The sequence below is a fragment of the Lissotriton helveticus genome, chromosome 7, assembly GCF_964261635.1.
Source record: "Lissotriton helveticus chromosome 7, aLisHel1.1, whole genome shotgun sequence".
Taxonomy (NCBI): Eukaryota; Metazoa; Chordata; class Amphibia; order Caudata; family Salamandridae; genus Lissotriton; species Lissotriton helveticus.
Genome location: NC_136068.1, coordinates 1790990530 through 1791015459, shown reverse-complemented (window position 1 = coordinate 1791015459; position 24930 = coordinate 1790990530). Strand labels below are relative to the sequence as shown.

Here is a 24930-nt window from a genome sequence, read left to right as displayed (position 1 = left end):
ACAATCCGGAGGGCAGACGCTTACACAAACACCTGATATAATCAACACTGTCCAACAATATTACCAGACCCTCTATCAGGATGATAATATAACCAGTAGGGCAGAATCAGATGGATTTTTGAGTAAGCTTCTCGATCGTCCCGAGGCAAGTAATACTCTCGACGATAACAACAGGGAAGACCTTGAGAAAGAAATCCCACTTAAGGAAGTTCAGCTTGCCCTGTCCTCGCTGGCCTCTGAGAAAGATGCGGGCCCGGATAAAATTCCCCTTGATCTATATAAAATCCTTAGCCATACTCTAGGTCCGCTTATATACGATCTATTCTTAGGGATTCAATGGAGCGGTACTCCTCCTATGTCGTGGAGAGAAACAAACGTAATTATCTTTCCAAAAAAGGGCAAACCTCCGGATCAATTATCATCTTATCGCCCAATTTCCCTAATCAATTCTGACTCCAAATGATATGCTAAAATAATGGCAATCCGGCTTGGGCGGGTCATCAAACATCTGGTCTCCCCATGGCAGCATGGGTTTATCCCAGGCAAAGGCACGACAGATCACACTCGGAGAGCCATCTCCCTGTTTGATATAATGTCTGCAACGGGAGGCCAGATGTCGATGATTCTTCTGGACGCCGAGAAGGCCTTCGATCGTGTATCCTGGAATTTTCTATGGGCAGCACTGACCCGGTATAATTTTGGCCCTAAATTTGTCAAATCCATAATGGCTAAGTACATTAATCTTAAAGCAAAATTGCAAATAATGGGTTCTGAATCTAGCATAATTATTGTATCCAGAGGCACAGGACAAGGCTGTCCCTGTTCCCCAATATTATTTGTCCTTTATATAAATCCTTTAATTTTGAAACTTTTAGAAAACCCGTTAATTACACCTATAGTGGTTAATCATTTTGAAACTAAGGTATTGGCTTATGCCGATGACATTGCGGTATTAACACCTAACCCCTCCGAGGCAATATCTGAAATAGAGGCAGTAACACAAATTTACGGCCTTTATTCTGGGTATTCGTTAAACAAAGAAAAAACAATTGTGCTGTGTATGGATAATGTCATCTGCAGCGACCGTAGGAAAACCAATAAAGCTACATACCTAGGTGTCAGTATAAGTCTGGATGTCATACAAATTCCGAAACTCAACTATGAGCCCTTACTAAACATTATAAGGTAACACTTAGACCGGGTAAATAGCCTACATCTATCAATAATCGGCAGAGGAAATTTTTTAAAGATGAATATCCTCCCTAGGGTGCTTTATCTTTTTCGAGCTATTCCCTTGACTCCTGATGAGAAGGTCTTTAAAGCACTAGAATCTTTTATGTCTAAATTTGTGTGGCAACAGGGTAAAATTAGAAGTTCCCTGAAAGTTCTGTCACTTCCTCATAATAGAGGAGGATTAGCAGTCCCCAATATTTTGTTTTACTTCTGGGCTTAATTTCTCCAACAAATGGCCCCGCTTCTTTATTCTAATCCTATTTCAGAAGATCTCGAGGCTGCATCACTCCCATCGATTTATGAGCTCTCCCTAGGTCAGAAGGCCAAAGGACTCTTTCTGAGGCAAGTGGAGGGAAGCTATTACAAAAAGAATAGATTCAAAGTCATCACCAGCGCGTGGAAAATTTGGACAAGAACAGCTAAATATATGCATATTCCAAAGTTCAATAGATATACTCCCCTAATGTACTCTAACCTATTCCCAGAGCTATGGAATGATGCCATCTCACAGAAATGGGAATCCTTAAGAATTACCTCAGTTGGTGACCTTCTTGGGGGGAACCTTCTCTCTACCTTTGCAGACCTACAAAAAAATGTCACCTTCCAAATGGGCACTAACTCAAATTGATCCAGACTCATACTATGCTCAAACTTAAGGCCCCCAATTTCAACCCGGTGAGAATTGAAATTATCGATACCATAGCTAAAAAAAACTACAAGAATAGGTACAACCTATGGCCAACTGCTGGAAAAAGTACAAGATGATATAGAACATACAGAATCTGCCTGGGCAGACAAACTTGTCAACCCAAACATAGATATCGATATGAGTTTATATTTATCATCACGCTTACTTATGTCAGCTAGCTTAAAAGCCCAGACTTACAAAACAATATATAATCTGTATTTCACCCCTGCTATGTCTTAAAGGCCCTGCAACATTAATACACATGTTTAGTGAGTGGGATGAACTAACACTAATTAAAAGAATGTTTTGCGAATTCTGGGAAGAAGTGTTCGGTCATAAAATACCTGACTCCCCCGATTTGTATCTGCTAGGCACCGATAAAACACTCAGTCTGAATAGAGATGAAGAGGCAATGCACTTTATAGGCACTGCAGTTCTCAGGGTAATACTAGCAGCACGGTGGAAAGACTCAGATCCACTGAGCTTTCAAATGTGGCTAGCCCGCCTCCTTGGTGTCTTCAATCAGGAAAGCGCCATCTATGCTACCAGAGGGTTAAAATCCGCTATGCGTGGCAAGGCGATTTGGCAGCCCATCACTAACTGGAGGAGGGGGCTTTGCTCAGGGCAATGATTAACTACTTAAAACTAACTTCTTTTCTGTGAATTCTTTATTCTTCTTTTTCATTCCGTACGCCTCCAAAAATGTGAGAACATATCATATATGAATTTGTTTATGTACCGTGTGATTTTATTGTATTATGACTCCTGTCTTTACTGGTTCTGACAAATAAAAACATATAAAACATTATTTTTTTTTTAAATCAGTGAACAACAAGAGGCAGCAAGCCAGCACTGCATCAGACAGCAGAGTGAAGATTGGAGAAGGCCTCTGCTTCAACAGAGGAGATGGTGGTAAACATTTTCAAGGGGCAGACAGAGCAGGAAGAGGGAATGTAGAATTGGGGAAGCCATTCCAATTGACAAATCTCCCCCAAAGGGTACATCAGGTATCAGGATTCTCTGTAGGTCCCTAGGACCAAAAGGGAATTCAACCCCTGCCACCTCACTTCCAAAAAAGCCCTGTTTAGGAGGATCTACAGTAAATCAAATCAGCACTGAATATTGCTCCCCTCAGAGAGACATTAAATACATTTCCATAATTAAGAAACAAAGATCTGGGAAAGGAAGCCTTGCTGCATTCCTTTTGTTAATAGGAGCACGGCTGCAGGGCAGATTTGGTGTCTTTTAGAAAGCATTCATGTTAATTGCAGTACCGTGTAGAAGCATGATATGTGCTGCAGTGAAAATTAATACTCTCAAAAAGACACACAGTCTGTGCTGCAGCACCACTAATATTAACAAAAGGAATGCAGCAAGTTTAGAAGCATGTGGGGCATTCAGAGAATTGCAGATCATCAGATACATAAGGACATTCCGATTGGCCTGTCTATCTTGTGCTTCTTTTTCTGCCTCCTCGTTGAACATTGAACATCAGTTACTCAACATATGGAAATGTAAACTATCTAGTCATGCTAGAAAGGGTACGCCACACTGGTAACCTGCTAACATTTTAAGGATGGAAAGACTTTCAGCACCTGTACTCCCCACCACGTAGAATTGTGGCCATCCCTGGTATTCAATACAATGATGGTGTCCATAGTAACATATCAGCATCCTCTCCAGAACTGCATGGTGCCGTGAAAAGCATCCATTGATAATTTTCCAATCATACTGAGCGCGTTTATAACCCATTTTGGTGTAGTAGTCCTGTGTTTAGTGCATCCAGCTTCTGGAATGGGCTGTACATAGTTGTACTGAGAGCAGTGGTAAAGACTGGATGAAAGAGGAAAGAAGCGGTGAAATGCTTTGTTTTCCCAGATAGCGCTGCCTCCCAGATCAGTTTCCTGTTAGTTAGGGTCTACTTCAGGTTCAGTGAATGGCTTGTACAGAGAGCATGGATCTCGCTGCACAGAATTAACCTTTTTAGGCTCAGCTTTTTCATTATAATACTTCTGATGCAATCAGGAGAGTGGGTGACTATTGAGCGTATGGAATGCCCTGTCTCTGTAGAGTCTCTGTAGTGTAGAGTGTGACACCTACACTGAACTGGAGCATACGGACCAAGTGCCGTGGGAAGGGAGTAACATTCCGAAACTTTTGTTATTCCACTGAAAATTATCACACCATGAGGAGTTCACATTTGTGGGCTAGCATACACCGGGATTAACTTTCCATTCCATAGCAGAGCATCCTCTTCTTGGTCACAGAGGAGGGCCTGGGAGTCAAACTGAGAAACCACCTGGATGTTGTCTCATATGATGCATAAGACATGTTTTCTTCCCTCCCTTGAATACCAAACTATTGGTTCTGTGGTTTTTCAAATTGGTTTCTGATATCAGGAGCGGATTCTAAACAGAGCTAAACCTGGAATATCTCTTGGTGACAAAGTCTTTGCTGTCTGTGGATAAAGTTGTCTCACTTGGGACCTGTTGTGGAGTTGCTCTCTGTTGAGAGCCGGAACTGTATCTTGTTTTGATTTACATTGAGGAAAAGACTGCTCGTTGCAAAGAATGAGGCAGTAAGATGGTGCCCTGCTATTTGTATACTATGGACCTTTTGGATTGGTTAATGAAAAAGGCATGGCTCAAAGCCTCATGGGACATGTAGTGTGTTTTGTGATTTACAGTTTTTTAATTGGCTGCTATTTGAGTAGTAAAGAATTGAGAAGCATAATCCTTGCCTCTGTGTCTTTAATAGAATCTAAAATTCTCGTTGCAAATGCTGCAAATCTTTGCAGTTTGCGGAGTTCCTCTGAGCAGCAGCCTTCTCTCCCCATCTGCCTGACTGTGGCAGGTATTCAACCTGCTTCACAGCCGCGGTCTGTTGACAAGGAATGCAGCAAGTGCTCCCGGACCCACCCCTTATGAACCCCACAGGCTGCCGCGTTGTGTTCTCCTCTTCCACAGCGGTCTCCTCTTCCTCCGTCCAAAATCCTGCCACAACCAATTTAAAACATTTTGTGGCGCTCCTGTTTTGAAAGTAGCAGCGCGAATGGTCTCTCGTGAGATGTGCTGCATGTGTGCTAGGAGTAACACATGTGCGCGTGCACCTTACATTTTGGATCCACTCCGACAGTGGAGGAATTCAAAATGTAAGGAATCTGAAGCCAGAAACATCCATTTGAAACAACTTTTAATTTTTTAGAAGGCGTTTCCGCTGCCATTTAATTCTGTGCCACTGTTTTCTTAAAATGCGCTTTCATGCGCATATAATTCTTTTTATATTTTACTTCCAATATAGGTGCCGGACCTTCGAATGGAAATTAAAAAGAAAAGCAGAATGGCACAATATGAACATGGGTGCCTGCAACTTGGAAATGTAATTAAAAAGAAAAGCACTATGGCACAATACGAACATGGGTGCCTGTACCTTGGAATGGAAATGAAAAAGAGAAGCAGAATGGCACAATCGGAACATGGGTGCCTGCCCCTTGGAATGGTAATTAAAAAGAAAAGCAGAATGGCACAATACGAACATGGGTGCCTGTACCTTGGAATGGTAATGAAAAAGAAAAGCACTATGGCACAATACGAACATGGGTGCCTGTACCTTGGAATGGAAATGAAAAAGAGAAGCAGAAACGCACATTGCCAACATGGTGCCTGTACTTTGGGATGGAAATTAAAAAGAAAAGCAGAATAGGACAATGCGAACATGGGTGCCTGCCCCTTGGAATGGTAATTAAAAGGAAAATCACTATGGCACAATACGAACATGGGTGCCTGTACCTTGGAATGGAAATGAAAAAGGGAAGCAGAATGGCACAATGCGAACATGGGTGCCTGGACCTTGGAATGGAAATGAAAAAGGGAAGCAGAATGGCACAATGCGAACATGGGTGCCTGGACCTTGGAATGGAAATGAAAAAGAGAAGCAGAATGGCACAATGCCAACAGGGGGCCTGTACCTTGGGATTGAAATGAAAAAGAAAAGCACTATGGCACAATGCGAACATGGGTGCCTGTACCTTGGAATGGAAATGAAAAAGAGAAGCAGAATGGCACAATCGGAACATGGGTGCCTGTACCTTGGAATGGTAATGAAAAAGAAAAGCACTATGGCACAATACGAACATGGGTGCCTGTACCTTGGAATGGAAATGAAAAAGAGAAGCAGAAACGCACATTGCCAACATGGTGCCTGTACTTTGGGATGGAAATTAAAAAGAAAAGCAGAATAGGACAATGCGAACATGGGTGCCTGCCCCTTGTAATGGTAATTAAAAAGAAAAGCACTATGGCACAATACGAACAAGGGTGCCTGTACCTTGGAATGGAAATGAAAAAGGGAAGCAGAATGGCACAATGCGAACATGGGTGCCTGGACCTTGGAATGGAAATGAAAAAGAGAAGCAGAATGGCACAATGCGAACATGGGTGCCTGGACCTTGGAATGGAAATGAAAAAGGGAAGCAGAATGGCACAATGCCAACAGGGGGCCTGTACCTTGGGATTGAAATGAAAAAGAAAAGCACTATGGCACAATGCGAACATGGGTGCCTGGACCTTGGAATAGAAATGAAAAAGAGAAGCAGAATGGCACAATGCCAACAGGGTGCCTGTACCTTGGGATTGAAATTAAAAAGAAAAGCAGAATGGCACAATGACAACAGGGTGCCTGTACCTTGGGATTGAAATTAAAAAGAAAAGCAGAATGGCACAATGCCAACAGGGTGCCTGTACCTTGGGATTGAAATTAAAAAGAAAAGCAGAATGGTACAATGCCAACAGGGTGCCTGTACCTTGGGATTGAAATTAAAAAGAAAAGCAGAATGGCACAATGCGAACATGGGTGCCTGCACCGTGGAATGGTAATTAAAAAGAAAAGCACTATGGCACAATACGAACATGGGTGCCTGTACCTTGGAATGGAAATGAAAAAGAGAAGCAGAATGGCACAATGCCAACAGGGGGCCTGTACCTTGGGATTGAAATTAAAAAGAAAAGCAGAATGGCACAATGCGAACATGGGTGCCTGGACCTTGGAATGGAAATGAAAAAGAGAAGCAGAATGGCACAATGCCAACAGGGGGCCTGTACCTTGGGATTGAAATGAAAAAGAAAAGCAGAATGGCACAATGCGAACATGGGTGCCTGTAATTGGAATGGAAATGAAAAAGAGAAGCAGAATGGCACAATGCGAACATGGGTGCCTGGACCTTGGAATGGAAATGAAAAAGAGAAGCAGAATGGCATAATGCCAACAGGGGGCCTGTACCTTGGAAAAGTGATTAAAAAGAAAAGCAGAATGGCATCAATGAAAAGTTAACATTTGGCAGCTACATAGTGATGCACGTTGGCCATCTTAGAATGGGTTTTCTTTTATAGGATACCCACTCACATATTGCCAGAAAGTGAGAATGGCTAATGCCAACAACCATTTGCAAAGCCAGTATCCTGGCACTTAAAGCAACCTATTGGCTAAAAAAGAACATTTATGCTGGCCGAGACAGCGCTCCATGCTAAGTCCTACTTTCGACAGACTGCTTGCACATGATTTAGAACTGGGCTGATTTCTGGCAATAGGACTGGATGAGAGGAATTAGTAGAATCTCTGTTAGATAGGGACAGGCTAAAGTCAAGTACATCTACTGTAGTGACCATGATTCTGAAATCCAGACTATGTATAATAATACAAATAATAAAAGGGTTCTTAGAAATAAAGGGACAAATGTGGCATAGCACAAATTCTACTATAATTGTCATGCTATCACAGTGACTTTTCAATATCAACTTATAATGATTCATGGAAAAAACTAAAATCAATAAATTGCCGTTAACATGTTCATCCCACACATGAGGAAATCATTGCAGTGCAGGAGTTGGTCACATAACAAACCCCTCTTATTTACCTATGGCTCTGACTCCGAAGAGAACACACTTAGTTTCTGCACCCAGGCACGACAATTTGTTTTCGGTGTAACAATATGTAGATGTTAGTGAGGTGCAAGTTCGACACTTCACTCCATTCGGTTTAGTAGGGTTCTTAGGAACTAAAAGAAAAAGAAGACAAAGGAACACAAATTTGTCAAAAACAGGCAGAGAACAATATATCACATAGTCCACCATTTCACAACACTAGGAAGCTGGCGGAAACATATGAATCTGTACCCAGTATATTTTATAGGCTTGCCCAAGCTCAGGACAATATGTTATTGACTGTTGCGGCTCAGTCTACATTTCACAAACAGATGTAAAGGTATTACGAAAATTACTTACCTTTAATCCTAGTTCAACATCATTGGTTTCCTAATTGAATTCATAAACATAAAGTGATTGCTGTGTGAGGAGTCGCAAAACCCTTTTACTAAAGAGAATAAAAAAAGTTACTTAACTGCAACTATGGTTCTCCAGTATTGGTATGTTTCATAGATTCACATGCTTGAATCATTCCCACCGTCGAGTTGGGAGTCCCGAAGTACAATTGAAAAACCAATACAAGTGGTAATGGCCGCAGCCTAGACGAGCTCTCTCCCTTCCGGGGCTTTTTCCATGATCCTAAGCCATCCATGAACGAGTGCTGCACTGCGGTGATGGGGGCTTGACTTCCTGACCGCCCCCCCCCTCTTGTGACCCTCTGGACCCCCTGGCGGGGCGTCCGCCTCCCGGGACTGTCCGAACTCTGAGGTGCTCCGGTGAGGAAATGGCGGACCCGAGGTACGGCCAGTGAAGACCAGTGGCCCGGGAATGTGGCGGTGATCCTTCCGTGAGGGATCTGATGCCTGTGGTGAGGTGCGACGCGTGACGGCAGCGGCACGAGACCCGCGCTGGTGGGTCCGCGACATCTTCCTCGGCATGGCGTGGAAGAGAGTGCTGCCTCAGTGGATGCCCTGAGAATCGAGGCTCCGGCTTTGCGGCCTAAATGGTGAGGAGGGCTGGGCCGCGGCCGACGGACCGGTGCGGAGGCCCTGCCGGGATCTGAGGAGTGAAAATGTGCATGGACTAAAATGGGAGAAAAAGGTGACTGTTGAGGTCTCGCTACTAAGAGCGGACTTTAAGAAAATGGATGAGAAGGTTAAGGACCCTAAAATAGTGACAAGCGCCCTGCAGACGGACACATCAGAACTCTAGAGACAGATGCTCGACTTGCAGCATAAACAGGCAAGAATGTTGCAACAGCTGGATGATTAAGAAGGTCGAGCCGGCCGGAATAACATCCGAATTTGAGGGGTTCTGGAGCGGACGGAGGAGCCGGCCGCGGACCTGTGCGTGGAAGAGTTAATCACAAAAAACCTAAAGCCCAAGACATTGTCCAGCTACTTTTCTATAGAAAGAGCCCACACGGTACCGGCTGGTAGACCTAAGCCGGGTGCACCGCCGAGACCCCTGATCGCACTGGTGTTCAATTACCGAGATTCAATTACCGAGATAGGGACATAATACTGCAGACCTCATGGTCCAGCCCGCCCTTGAAGATAGATAACTATGAGGTGGCGCTCTTTCCGGATTTCAGGGCCAAGGTTCAGGTGCAGAGAAGAAGCTTTCAAGCGGTGAAGAAGGAGCTGAGAGATCGATAGGTGAAATACGCGATGTTCTTCCCTGCACGGCTGCAAGTGGAGTTGAATGGCAAGTCATGGTTCTTCGACTCACCGGAGGCAGTTTGGGACTGGATGGAAGGCTGGAGCATGGTGGGGAGCCACAGGAGAGACCGCCCTAACAGATCTGGCCCACAAAGAGGAGTCCGGCTGGAGGCGGCGGGTGCTGACCCTACTGCGGAGACTAGTAGACTGGAGGAGCAGGACTGATAACTCTGGCGTTGGTCTGAGGAGGTTGGATCTGGCACTATACGCAAGTAGAGGGACATTGATGGGGGAGTGGTAAAACTCACTGAGGCGAGAATGTTTTTGCACTCGGGGATCTATGACATGATGATATTTGCTGACTATACTGATGTCATATGACGTTGCTTTGTTATCGTAAGTAGATGATGGCTATGTAATACGATGAATGTGATGTGTATCTGCAGTGTTCTGTTTTCAATGCTCTTATTCAATGCAATAGACTTAGCTGTGATGATGCTGCCTTTATTTGCAAGTTGCGTACAGAAGTGATTGCCGTATTATTGACCTCTTGGGATATATGGATCGCCGTGCTAAGGGATGTGGGCTGAGCAGGATTCAGTGCTCTCTGTCCTCTCCTTTGAATGTCAATGGATTAGGATTGTGGAGAAGTGTGGCTCAATGGTTAGAGCAGCAGACTATGATGCAGAGGTCTGGGCCAGGACCAGGGTTCAATTCCCGCCTCGGTGGGTCTTGGGCTCAATTTCCCCGGACCTGATAATTCTCGCCTCGTGCCTATTCAAATCATGGGTCCCACTCTGGAACTCTGGGCAATAGCTTGCTTAATCTCCACAACGGCCTCAACAGCGCTAGGATGCCTGGTTTCACCTTCAGGGTGCCCAAGAGTGGGCACTTCACAGGGAAATGCCAGGAAGGGTTCCACAGCAGTATGTGTACAGCGCCTTGGGACCCCTTTGGGGGTGATTTTTGCGCTATATAGGCACTACATTTACATTTATTTATTTAGGTGATAAAATAAAACGAGGTATCGTCCAGCAGTACCTGAAGAGACAATCCCCAGATCTTGTTCTCCTGCAGGAGACTCACTTGGTTGGTAATAAGAGTAAGGCGCTTAATAGATTGGGGTACAGGCTCCTAGTGCATGCTGAATATACTATCGGGTCTAGAGGCACAGGTATCCTGGTTCGGAAAAACACACCATTTATTGTACATAACACATGGTCAGATCCAGGGGGGACCGGTTTGCGGTAGCTGAGGCCCAGTGGGAGGTGAGGGCTTTGAATATAATTTCTGTTTATCTGCGACCAGCGTTGGGTAGAGATGTCTTAATAAAATTAGGCTGAATATTGACCAACGTTCCTGATGGTACCTTGCTAATGGGCGGGGACTATAACATGACAATGGACGATATGTTCAATAGATACCCGCAGAGGCAGGGGACGAGGCCGAAGGAGCTTATGGCGGAATTTCTGAGGAATTAGGCCTCTCAGATGTGGGAAGGGAACTGCAAAAAGTAGGCTCTGACTTTACGTACTTTTCTAGTGTGCATGGCAGTTTCTCCCGAATAGACTACTTTTTAACATACACGGCCTCAGTGGGCAATTTTAGACAGCCCCGGATGTATCCCCGAGGTATTTCAGATCACTACCTAGTGGGAGTGGACTTCACTCACAGTGAAAAGCAACAGCGCTGCACGATTGTGATTAACCCGTGGCTGTTAAAAATTCCGGATATCAGGGAGGAGCTTGGGGTGCAGACTGGGAACTTCCTAGAAGAAAACTTAGGGTCGGTGGATTCGGCGTAAACGATATGGGAAGCATATAAAGTGGTTATGAAGGGATATGCCTTGTCGTTAAAAGTGAAATATATTGCAAAACGGCATACGATTCTAGTACAGCTGGAGGAAGCCCTTCGAGAGCTTGAGGCGGCTCACGCATTATGTCCTTCAGAGTAGAAACTGCATTGCTTGATGTTGACGCAGGAGAAATACAAACTCAAGGCACGGGAACACATGTTGGCTAAACAAGCAATTACCCAACATAGGCTATATGAGCTTGGAGACAGGGCAGGAAAGACGCTAGCGTGGCTAGAGAGGAAGGAGCAGGGTGCGCGGTGTGTGCCTCGACTAACGCTGTCAAGTGGTGCGGTTCTTCAATGCCCCGGCGAGATAGCGGAGGCGTTTGCAGACTACTTTGAGACAGTGTATTCTCCCTCCACGACATATACATCAGAAAAGTCGCGTCAACTGCTGGCAGATAGTAACGTAATGACGCTTTCGGATATAGATAGGGAGCTATTGGATGCTGATTTATCCAATGAGGAGATCCAAAAGGCTATCGGTCAAATTAAGTCTGGGAAGGCGATGGGGCCCAACGGTACCCCGGTGGAGTTCCTCAAGGCTGTGGCCTCCCAAGTGGTTCCACACCTGCGGGCAATGTATCAGGAAAGCTGGGAGAAGGGGATTCTGCCACCTGACCAGCGTCTAACCAGTATTGTGGTTATCCATAAGGCCGTAAGCCGGTGGACGATTGTCGCTCATATAGGCCGATCTTGATCAATGTTGAGGCAAAGGTTTTGGCAAAAGTCCTCGCCACGCGGCTGGGAACAGTGATCTCTTCTCTAGTGCACCCGGACCAGTCCGGCTTCATGCCTGGGAGAAGCACAGCTCTGAACATCCGCAGGCTCCATAATGTGCTGGCGCGTTGGTAATAACTGGATGAGGACGCAGTCATACTGTCACTTGATGCATCCATGGCATTCGATTCAATTGAATGGCCATATTTTTTTGAGGTTCTTGTGAGAGCAGGGTTGGGCCTCAAGTTGATACGGCGGGTGAGGCTGCTATATACCGATATCCAGGGGCAGGTTAGAGTCAACAACTAGGTTAGAGTCAACAACTATACGTCCAGTACTTTCACCCTAAAGAGAGGCACCAAGCAGGGGTGTCGCCGTTGCTATTCTCCCTCATGTTCGAGCCCTTGGCAGCATTGATTTGGCTTGACGTAATGGTAAAGGGTTTACGATGGTCACTAGAATGTGAAGATAGAATATTTCTTTATATTGCTATATCTTACTTATCCGTACAGATCCATCCACACTGTTCTTAACATTTTCACGAAATATTCGGGGTACTCTATTAATTGGAGTAAGTCCGTGCTGCATGTGCTCAATGGGCAGTCCCCCGCCTCCCAAAATATTGTGCGCTGGTAGTCTCAGCAGACGGCTTTAAGTACTTGGGGGTCTTCGTCACGCCGGACCCGGCTCTCTTTTATAGCCAACACAATAGTAACACTCGGTCGAGACCTCTGGAGAGGAATGAATTAATGTGTGTGAGCTAATAGCGAAATCGTTCACTGGGCACTCTCAAAGTGTTTGTAGTGTTCCCATCAGAATTCCAACCTGTACCACCATGCATCATTTGGGAGTATGACAGATAGCACACAGGGAGTGACCCAGTGCATGATTTGGCACAATGGTGCCCTAGTCATCTTCTGTGTCCCAATGTGTCTAGTTGCTTAGTGAGTATCAGGAGGTATCTAACAAGCAGTGCTAAATAGTGAAATAAACAAATTTGTTGTGTCCTGAGGCGGAAAGCCGGGACTTTTGCTCCTGATTTTTAAAACTGTATTTTGTGTGTGAAACGAACCCTGTGCTTTTAAATTCACTCACTCTCACCTGGGCACCTTAGAGCAGCGCTTGGCTCGGGCAGCAGCCCTCAGCGCGTCCACGCTGTCTCGACCCCCTCCTACGCCCTCAACAACCTCAGCACCGCGTCGACAGTGGCCACGCCCCCATTAGGCCACGCCCCCTTCGCGCCAGTACTTAACGCTGAATACAAGCGTCAGGCGCTCAGATTTGTTGTGTCCTGAGGCGGAAAGCCGGGACTTTTGCTCCTGATTTTTAAAACTGTATTTTGTGTGTGAAACGAACCCTGTGCTTTTAAATTCACTCACTCTCACCTGGGCACCTTAGAGCAGCGCTTGGCTCGGGCAGCAGCCCTCAGCGCGTCCACGCTGTCTCGACCCCCTCCTACGCCCACAACAACCTCGGCACCGCGTCGACGGTGGCCATGCCCCCTTTAGGCCACGCCCCCTTCGCGCCAGTACTTAACGCTGAATACAAGCGTCAGGCGCTCAGATTTGCTGTGTCCTGAGGCGGAAAGCCGGGACTTTTGCTCCTGATTTTTAAAACTGTATTTTGTGTGTGAAACGAACCCTGTGCTTTTAAGTTCACTCACTCTCACCTGGGCACCTTAGAGCAGCGCTTGGCTCGGGCAGCAGCCCTCAGCGCGTCCACGCTGTCTCGACCCCCTCCTACGCCCACAACAACCTCGGCACCGCGTCGACGGAGGCCACACCCCCTTTAGGCTATGCCCCCAGGACACGCCCCTTCTAAACATCACATTAAAATGTGCCTGGCCAGGAAGCGCAGCGGACGAGCGCAGCGGGAGCGCCGTTTGCGCGCTGAAGGCGCGCCTAAGGCAAGCCCGTCTGAGCCAGTCCGCGCACGATCGGGCACAGGGCCAGAATCTATGCCGGGGACAGCTTCCAACAGGGTAAGCTACTCTCGCCGGGACCTCTTAAGCCTCAGACCCACCAAGAATACTAAGTGCTACTATCTCCATGATTCAGACGGACCCTTCATCAGCTGTGCACTTTGCCATCCAGCCCAGCTATACCTTGTCGACCCCCCCTTTACACTGCCCGGCCTCAAACTAGCCGTACTGAATTGTAGATCGCTCCCCATGCACGCGCTGCTCATCAATCTCCTACTTGTTGACCACGACCTCCACATTTTATTCCTTACGGAAACGTGGCTCACTGATCACTCAGACTCGGATGTGGTCTTAGCCTTACCCCCAAGCTTCCTCATCCAGTCCCAACCACGTTCCTCCGGCAGAGGAGGTGGACTTGCCATCCTCCACCGGGATCACTTCTCTTGTAGAATTATTGATGCCCACATCTCGGACTCTGAAAGCTGCCACTTCTCCATCCAACTAGCCCCGACAAGCTCACTGTCAGGCCTCCTAGTATATCGCCCCCCTGGTCACTTTGGCCCATTTGCTAGCGCTCTCCTGGAATCAATATCTTCACTGGCCCATTCCAACTCCAACTTTACTATACTAGGTGACCTCAATATTCACTTCGACAACCCCCTAGACACAGGGGCCGTCGAATTGATTCAAGACCTGGCAGCCTACGGTCTTCAACTGACCAATTCTGGAGCCACCCACATCAAGGGCCACCTCCTTGACCCAGTCTTTACCAACGTCCATTCCCTTCAAACCAAAGCGTCCCTTCCCCTCCCTTGGACAGACCATTTCCTGGTCCCTTTCTTTCTACCAGGAGTCTTCAGGAAGCCTCACAAACCCGCCACTTTCACCAGGGACAGGGCATGGTCCAGACTCTCCACGGAGGACTGGACCACGACCCCCTCTCCCGCAGAAGACCCTGTCATTGCGGACAGAAACTTCAGAGACTGGATCACCACCTCCCTTGATTCCATCCTCCCCATAAAATCTCGAGAGGATAAAAATGGAAAGACAGGATCAGCCCCCTGGTTCAGCCCGGAACTGAGAATTCTCCGCAAAGAATGCAAAAAAGCGGAACGACTGTGGAGGAAAAACTGGCTCCATTCCAGTAAGGATGCCTACCGTAGTGCGGTGAGAATCTATAAAGTCACCCTCAAAACTACCAAAACATCATACTACGATGATAGAATAAAAAAGGCCACTAACTCGGCAAGAGAGTCCTACCTTATAGCCAAAGAGCTCCTGAAAATACCAGCTCCCCCTTCCTCCAATAAGTCCCCTTCAGGCAGAAGTGAGGAATTGGCAACTTACTTCGACTCAAAAATCTCTGGCATCCTGGCCTCACTCCCCCCGCCCAGCGAGTCAAACCTCTGCAACATGGATGCGTCCGCGACCCACACAGGAATCCTCCCCCATCCACAGCTTACGGCATTTAGAACCGTATCTCTGGAGGAAGTAGGAAAGACTCTGGCCGGAATGAAAAGCGGTTCCCCCGGCGATCCCGCCCCCATGAGATTCTTGAAAACAGTGGCTCCTGCTATCTTGGCCCCTATTACAGAGCTGATCAACACCTCGCTGTCCAAAGGCTCTGTTCCCCCGAGCTGGAAGGGTGCAGTAGTCAAAGCGCTCCTTAAAAAACCTCAACTGGACCCCTCCGATCTGTCAAACTACAGGCCAATCTCGCTCCTCCCGGGCATTAGCAAAATGGCCGAAAAACTAGTCAATGTCCAACTGTCCCAGTTTCTTGAATCTAACAACCTCCTGCGTAGATCCCAGACTGGGTTTCGTCCTGGCCACGGCACGGACACCGCCCTCCTCGCAGTCATCGAGGAGGCAAGGTGCATTTTAGATTCAGGAGGGTCAGTGGCAGTGATCCTCCTGGACCTCAGTGCAGCCTTTGATACGGTGAACCACCGTGTTTTGATCCATCGGTTGGCCAGGGCAGGACTCGGGGGCACCGCACTTGCCTGGATAGATTCTTTCCTATCAGGCCGCTCTTTCCAGGCCTGGGACGGCAACTCCCACTCAACCTCACTCCCTCTTTCTAGCGGAGTTCCCCAGGGGTCCTCGCTAAGCCCCACTCTGTTTAATGCCTACATGGCCCCGCTGGAGGATGTAGTTGCCCCATTCGGGATCAAGATAGTGAGCTACGCGGACGACACGCAATTGGTCGTCTCACTCTCACATCTTGACCACCGCCCAGACAATCTGTTTAAATGTCTCCAGGAAATCCACCACTGGATGAGTGATTCGTCGCTAAAGCTCAACGGCTCTAAAACCGAAGTCATGCTGATGGGAAAGAAATGGTCGACTATTCCTCCCTCGGTCTGGCCTGATGTTTTTGGCGAGATCCCCATCCCCAAGAAGGAAATTAAGACTCTAGGAGTCTGGCTCGAACCCGAACTAACCATGAAGACCCAGGCAGCCAAAACAGCAGGGATCTGCTTCGGCCTCATGCGCTCCATCAGGAAGATCCTTCTGCTACTTCCCCCTCCATCAAGGAAGCTTCTGGTCCAAGGCCTGATCCTCTCGCGTCTGGACTACAGTAACGCTGTCTATCTAGGAGCCCCCGAGTCTACCCTGGCAAAACTCCAGCGCACTCAAAACGCGGCTGCCCGGCTACTAATGAACCTTCCCTACAGAACTTCTGCCAGGCCAGCACTCAAGGCCCTTCATTGGCTTCCAATGCGACAGAGGATAGAATTTAAGGCCATGTGTATCGCCCACAAACTCCTCAATGGCCTAGGCCCTTCGATCTTGAGCGACATGGTCACTCCCTATAAAGCCCCTAGACTCCTGCGCTCGGACAATGAGCGTTTGGCAAATGTTCAAAAATTTAGGAAGGTCCGCACTGGCGGTCGTCGCTTTACAGTGAAAGCATCCTCAGGCTGGAACTCACTCCCACGGAGCCTGCGGCTGGAACCCTGCCACCTTCTTTTACGCAAAAAATTAAACACCCTCCTGTTTCCCAAATAGGCCCTCCCCCCCCCCCTGGTCATCACAAGTTATCACAGCGCGGGCATGCCTCCGGGTCACCAGGCGCTCTATAAATCACTAAAATAAAAATAAAAAATAAAAAATATCAAAAAGAAGTGGTGTTGATAAAATGGGGTAAAGGAAGGAAAAAAGTTTAATGGAGACCTTCCATTCCCACTATTAAAAACAGTGAAAGAGGTAGTGTCAACAAATAACTACCTTGACAATCGTAATGGTCATGGTCGACATGTTTCTGCAGTTTTACCTTGGGCCCATAGGTCACCTACTGCTTCATCAGGACCTTCTTTACTACTGCTTAGTTACGTAAGTAAACATAAGGGGGAGTGAACAAATAAATATCACCCGAAATTCTCCTGGTTAGCAGATCCCCGGATTTCACAATGTGACACACACATCAATATGTAAAAAAGAAAAGACAAGAGAGAGAAAAAAAACTTATTAGCTAATTTCTCACATATAGCCGAGGTGATTCAAGGTACTTCACTCTAGCCGCTAATTTAATTATAACACTCACAAATCATGTTCCCTCAAAGCCAGTAACATGAGAGCAGAGTTACCTGTGGTAAAGTACACTCACCCAAAGTTCTGGAGAATGTCGCCCCACCTCACCCGGCATTAGCGCAGGTATGACGGAGCCCCGCTCTGTGTAGGCAAACATAAGCAAAAAAGGGGGGGGTCAGGGGAAGCACTGTTAGGCTGAGACAAGCCACTCAATCCTTTGTTATTATTCTCAAGTAAAATCAGCCACGCAAGTTGACTCATGTTGTTATAGTTTAATTTTAGATTGAGCTTTTAAACTTTAGTGCCAAGATCATATGCACCAAAAGTCGCGCAACCATTTATGATCAAAACCGATCTGTTTGGCACCTTGTTGTAAAATTAGGCACTGTGAAACACGAGCGAGGAGCATGTTCCAGGCTGGGCAATTCTAAGTCATGCAATTGCACGCGCTGAAGGCAACGACCCTCAGGGGGACCGTGAATCAAAATCGTTGCCTGTTTGTTAAATTACTCACCTATCCGTCGGTACTCCAGACGTCCTACTGGGCTGTCTGTGGGAGGTACCGGCTGGACAGGTAAGCGTGTTTTTACAGGTTCCGGTTTCCCACGAGAACAGCGGGCACCGCGCTCTGTCGTCACGGCGCCGCGCACAGGCTCATGGGTGATGTAGTTTATTATACCGTCAATCCAGCCGATAATACGATCGGTCCTGTGTTAATAAAGTCTTAATTTTAATTGAGTCCCTCTACCTACATATTGAAAGTTCAAAAGCAATTTATTCGTAGCTACATATGTTAGAATATCCATAGCCTCTCGAGAGCGGTGAGCACGGCGCCCTGATGTCATCGCGCCGCGCTTTGGCTCATGGGCAATGTAGTATTTGCCTATTTAAGGACCGCTGACATTAAGTTTTAGTCCTATCTCATTCGGTATAGATGGTAGTACACCATTAATCAAGTTTCCCTTGGTCTGGATCACTAAGGACAATGACCCATTTTATCTTGAAACTTTGACTGATAAAGGAGATGTAATGTTCCCTTCTAGAAAAGGAATGTAGACTCCATGTGACATCATAGCGACATCCAAGGAATGTCTTCATTCACTCCTTGTTTGTCCGTTTGGAGTTTATATACCCATTTCTGTTCGCGCCTGAATAAGAAACTCTTAGTATCTGTAATGTGTGTGGGTATCAGAGGCTGCTCTAACACAGCCCAGTGCAGGTCAGTAGGAGTGTGCCTTGCCTGTAAGAAATGATTGGTGAGTCTAGTTGATTGTCTAGAACACCGAATAGAACTTTTATGTTCTGTGATGCGTGTCTTAACCTTTCGGGTTGTCATTCCCACATATCTTTTTTTGCATGGGCAAGTGATTAAATACACTAGATTAGAGCTGTTACAATTAGTAAATCTGTGCTGTTCCCACGGACGACCAGTTCCAATATCTATCGTCTGTGATTTAGTGGTGTTCGGACACACTGCACAGTTGCCACAAGGATGATGTCCCGTGGCTGCTGGCATGTCCCACAATGTGCCCAATGCTCGTGGTATTTCACACTTAGGACGGGTATGGACTAGTTTGTCCTTCAGATTTTGTCCTCTTTTAAAGGCGAATAGTGGAGCCTGTATGGAATCAGTTCCAGTGTTTAGGATGCTCCAATGTTTCTTCACTATTCTTTGAATGTGATTGGACTGTGTGGTGAAGGTACTCACAAAGGTGACCCGATCTTGTTTGGGTTTGGGCGGCAGAATCTCTAATAGCCCCTCACGGTTATTATTGGAGGCTCGCTTTTTGGATCTGCGAACTAGATATTTGGGGTACTCCTTTTGTAAGAGATCCTTTTCTAGACCTCCTGCATGATGTTCAAACCTGTTTCTAGTAGAGCAATTCCTCTGAATGCGCAAAAATTGCCCGTAGGGCAAGTTGTTGCGGAGGGACTTAGGGTGACAACTATGATAATTCAGTAACGAATTCCGCGCCATCGGCTTGCGTAATAGTTCAGACGCCAAACCTGTGGACGTGGGTGTTATAAGGAGGTCAAGGAATGCCAGCTGTGATCTGCTCTGTTCCATTGTGAACCGCAGGAAACGATTCCTTTCATTCAACCACTCATGAAATGTACTGAGTTCAGCTTCGCTACCCCTCCATATCACTAGAATATCATCTATATATCGCTTCCACAGACGCAGATTGTCTGTGAAAGGATTGGTGTCGGAAAGAATGTGATCTACTTCGAATCTATGGACATATAGATTTGCTAGGGACGGAGCAAAAATGCTGCCCATACTTGTCCCACTCACTTGTAAGTAGAGGGAATCTTCATACTGAAAAAAGTTCTCAGTCATTGCTATGTTGGCCAAGGTCATTATTAGTCTTACCGGGGTAATCGAGTCTAAATCTCTCTCTGTCAGAAGCGCCTCTACTACCTCTTATTTTATTTTATTTTAGTTTCTTCAATAGCGCAGGAATCACTCCCGTAAGGGTATCTCCGCGCTTTGCCAGCTATAGAGTTGTCAGGTAGTGCATCCCTGGAAGTTACATGGAGAGAAATGCTACTTGATAAAGAAGGGTTTTTAATGTCTTTCTGAAGGATAGGTGATTGGTGGTTGTTCTTACATCAAAGGGAAGTTTGTTCCACAGGGCAGGTCCAACTGAGGAGAAGGCCCGGTCTCCTTGTCTAGACTTCTTTGTGGCCGGGGGTTTTAAAAGGGCTAGGTTGCTTGAGCGAAGAGACCTGCTGGGCTGATACAGCTCCAAGGATTGAGATAGATATTTAGGACTTGCTCCATAAAGGCATTTATGAACCGTGCAGCAGATTTTGAAGTTAATGCGCTGTCGTATGGGAAGCCAGAGCAGTTCTTTCAGCAAGGGCTTAGAGGGGGTCCTGGCTGGTGCACCCATGACCAGTCTAGCTGCCGTGTTCTGGACTACCTGCAAACGACCTACTACATCAGCATTTGCTAGTGTCAGCAGGCCGTTACAGTAGTCCAGGCGGCTGGTCACCAAGGCCTGTACAAGTGTCTTTCTATAGGTGGCAGGAAGATATGGGAAAACCCGTCTCAGTAGGCCAATGGTGTGGAAACACAACCCTGCGATGTAGTTGGTGTGTTCCTTCAGGGTCAGCTTTTGGTCCAACTTCACCCCAAGGTTCTTTACATGAGGTTTGGATGTGGGTACTGGGCCGAGATCTATTGGCCACCAGTCAGGAGACCAAAGGATGCTTGCCTTGCCAAAGAGCATGACCTCTGTTTTTGTCACATTGCATTGGAGGCAGTTCATCATCATCCAATGTGACACCGCCCTCATACCCTCAGCGAAGTTCTCCTTGACTTTGGGGCCAAGGGAGCTGAAAGGGTAGAGGAGCTGGGTGTCATCGGCGTAGGAAACCGGTATGAACCCATATTTCTGCACAATCTCAGCAAGGGGGGCCACATATACATTGAACAATGTAGGGCTAAGGCATGAGCCCTGTGGCACCCCCTTCGTGAGCCCCCTTGAGATGGAACGAAAGGGGCCCAGGCTGATAGATTGCGATCTTCCGGAAAGGAAACTCTCCAACCATGATAGTGCTAAGCCTCCGATTCCTACTCCCTGCAAACGGCTGAGAAGGATGTTGTGAGACACGGTATCAAAGGCTGCTGACAGGTCCAACAGCACTAGAATCATGGAGCCACCTCTATCCTGTGACATTTTGATCTGATCTGTCACAGAAAGAAGGGCCTATTCAGTGCTGTGGTTGGGCCTGAACCCAGATTGTGATTGGTCCAGGCCCCCTGTCGCCTCGATAAAGCTGGAGAGGATGGTATTGACGTGTTTCTCTGCCAGTTTGCTGATGAAAGGAAGGAGAGAAATCGGGCGGAGGTTGGAGAGCTCTGACCAGGGCAAGGTGGAATTTTTACGTATGGGGTTCACTACCGCTTCCTTCCAGGCTAGTGGGAGTTGACCCTCAGCATAGGAGAGATTAAGCAATTTCTGAATAGGAGGTCCTAATATCTCATTTAAAGGGGAGATTAGTTTGGCGGGTATCAGATCTGCTCTGACCCTGTGCCTCTAGAGTTTCTAATTGTGGAATCGAGGTGTATAAACGAGGTGTATAAACTCTCCACGTCAAATGATACCAAAATGTCCGTTCTTCTGTCGTATTCAATGTCTGGAAGAAGTCTCAGTACATCTTTGGTATCTTTGAGGTAGGTAGGCATTTCGCTCACCATTGGTTTCAAGAAGTCATCAACAAAAGTTGATAACGGCTCTAGTAAGGAGCCGATCCCTGAGATGATAGGGCGACCTGGAGGTGGACGTTGAGGTTTGTGTATTTTTGGTAAATGATAGAAATATGGAACTCTGGGATTCATCGTGCACAGGTATTGCCCTTCTTTTGCTGTTACCCAACCCTCACTGAGCGCTTCCTCCACGATCTGACTTATTTCTCCAGTCAGTCTATCAGTGGGATCTGAGGTTAATTTTCGGTATGCCCTGGTGTCATTTAATTGGCGGAGGCACTCTTGCCGATAGGCCTCTGAATCAAGTAACACAATCGCCCCGCCTTTATCCACCGGTTTAATGACCACGGATAGATTATTCGCCAAGTTGGTGATAGCATCTTGTTCTCTTCGCGAGAGATTGTTGAAAGGTCTGTGCTCTTCACGAAAAAGTTCTTTCAAATCATGATCCACGGCTTCTTCAAAAGTAAGTACTTTTGCTGGGAGTCCTATCGTGGTGGGATTAAAAGTTGATGGTCTTTTTAGACCGGTGTTAACAACTCTAGTTGTAATCTCTCCAGGAGCTTGTTGCTTGTGGGCAAAAAGGTAATGGAGTCTTATTTTTCTGTAGAACTTTCCCATTTCTATCTGAGTGACAAATGGGTCACTTCTGTTAGTGGAAACGAATCCAAGGCCTTTATTTAAAACCTGTTCTTCCATCTCAGTCAGTTGGTGGGAACTGAGATAAATCACGATATTGGACCGGTTGACGTCTCTGCTTGGTCCTGACCGATCACCTTCCCACTCCTCAGACCCATCATTTGGGGGGGGGTAGGTTCCAACGTACCTGGCCTTGTTGTGCCGTCCGTTGGCGGCCTCGTGTCCTCTGGCCAGGCCCTAAAAAAGGCTGCTGATTATAGGCTTGAAAGGATTGGTGTGGGTCATAAAGTCCCATCATAGGCGGGTTCGTGGGGGGTCCCCAAGGAGAGGGTTGCCACCAGGGAGGGGGGCCAGGTGGTGGCCCAAATTGTTGGCCATAGCCTCTCCAATTCCTCCTGTTATTGCCTCTACCTCTTTGCTTCATGGGAGTCCCTCCTTGATTCGATGCATCAGAGTCGCTCGAGCCGTTCTCTGAGCTGGAGGTGCCATAGTTAGAACCTCCTCTTTGATTGTTTCTATTGTAAACTGGTGGAGAGTAGTCATCACTCGTATATGGATAAATTTTTGCCAAGCTAAAGTTCGCTAGGTCTTTCTTGAACTTCTCCAATTTGGTGAACAAGGTGGAATCCCGGAATTCCTTACTAGTCTTGTTCCCTTCATCCTGTTTCTTAGAGAATACTTTGCTTGAGGAGATCGTTGTCTTGATCTGACCTTCTAAGGTTTGGATCTCCACTAGAATCTTATCGGCTGTTTTTTTCGCCGTCTTGATGATCAACACCAACCAGTCGCGTGTGCACCTCCACGCCATAAGGTACCAATCTCTTAGGAAGTCCTTGTCATCCAAGAATAAACGTGGCGCGTTGTTTACTATGAGCCCAGTAGGGGCGCAATTACCACGCAAATACTCTGCCATTATAGTTCCATGCACACATACCCTAGCCTGATTCTTTTTTAGCACAAGGACTTTTGTCCACCCTTCATCCGTGTTAACCTGTACTGCAGGTAAAAGATCCAAAATGCTTGGATTTTCTGATAATATGCTTTGTACCTCATCTTCATCAAAAGCTAGACCAAAATTGGTAGCTAAACATTCCCTTTGACCCCCTTTTCGTTAGTATTGTTGTTAGAGCAGCCGTTTGGCTGCGGGTCTTTTCCATAATAGTACATGATTTCTTCATGACTACTAAATAAAGTTAGTTGACAACATAGGCAGATTCGGTTAGAGTCGAGGCACGTTAGTGGTTGAGATATCACGTCACGAATTATTCTCTTTTTTCTAATACAATGGCTACCAATTTTGGTATGTGTGCATGGAACCATAATGGCAGAGTATTTGCGTGGTAATTGCGCCCCTACTGGGCTCATGGTAAACAACGCGCCACGTTTATTCTTGGATGACAAGGACTTCCTAAGAGATTGGTACCTTATAGCGTGGAGGTGCACACGCGACTGGTTGGTGTTGATCATCAAGACGGCGAAAAAAACAGCCGATAAGATTCTAGTGGAGATCCAAACCTTAGAAGGTCAGATCAAGACAACGATCTCCTCAAGCAAAGTATTCTCTAAGAAACAGGATGAAGGGAACAAGACTAGTAAGGAATTCCGGGATTCCACCTTGTTCACCAAATTGGAGAAGTTCAAGACAGACCTAGCGAACTTTAGCTTGGCAAAAATGTATCCATATACGAGTGATGACTACTCTCCACCAGTTTACAATAGAAACAATCAAAGAGGAGGTTCTAACTATGGCACCTCCAGCTCAGAGAACGGCTCGAGCGACTCTGATGCATCGAATCAAGGAGGGACTCCCATGAAGCAAAGAGGTAGAGGCAATAACAGGAGGAATTGGAGAGGCTATGGCCAACAATTTGGGCCACCACCTGGCCCCCCTCCCTGGTGGCAACCCTCTCCTTGGGGACCCCCCACGTACCCCCCCTATGATGGGACTTTGACCCACACCAATCCTTTCAAGCCTATAATCAGCAGCCTTTTTTAGGGCCTGGCCGGAGAACACGAGGCTGCCAACGGACGGCACAACAAGGCCAGGTACATTGGAACCTACCCCCCCAAACGATGGGTCTGAGGAGTGGGAAGGTGATCGGTCAGGACCAACCAGAGACGTCAACCGGTCCAATATCGTGATTAATCTCAGTTCCCACCAACTGACTGAGATGGAAGAACAGGTTTTAAATAAAGGCATTGGATTCGTTTCCACTAACAGAAGTGACCCATTTGTCACTCAGATAGAAATGGGAAAGTTCTACAGAAAAATAAGACTCCATTACCTTTTTGCCCACAAGCAACAAGCTCCTGGAGAGATTACAACTAGAGTTGTTAACACCGGTCTAAAAAGACCTTCAACTTTTAATCCCACCATGATAGGACTCCCAGCAAAAGTACTTACTTTTGAAGAAGCCGTGGATCATGATTTGAAAGAACTTTTTCGTGAAGAGCACAGACCTTTCAACAATCTCTCGCGAAGAGAACAAGATGCTATCACCAACTTGGCGAATAATCTATCCGTGGTCATTAAACCGGCGGATAAA

General features: G+C 46.7%; 1 long non-coding RNA gene across 1 annotated transcript in view; it reads right to left on the bottom strand.

Moving 5' to 3' along the window:
* Positions 1-7838: 7838 nt before the first annotated feature.
* Positions 7839-24930, bottom strand: part of LOC144767718 (uncharacterized) — a 236455-nt gene continuing 219363 nt past the window's right edge. The window contains exon 3 of the long non-coding RNA XR_013598321.1: positions 7839-7973. This is a non-coding gene — a long non-coding RNA (uncharacterized LOC144767718). The remainder of the gene's footprint in view (positions 7974-24930) is intronic.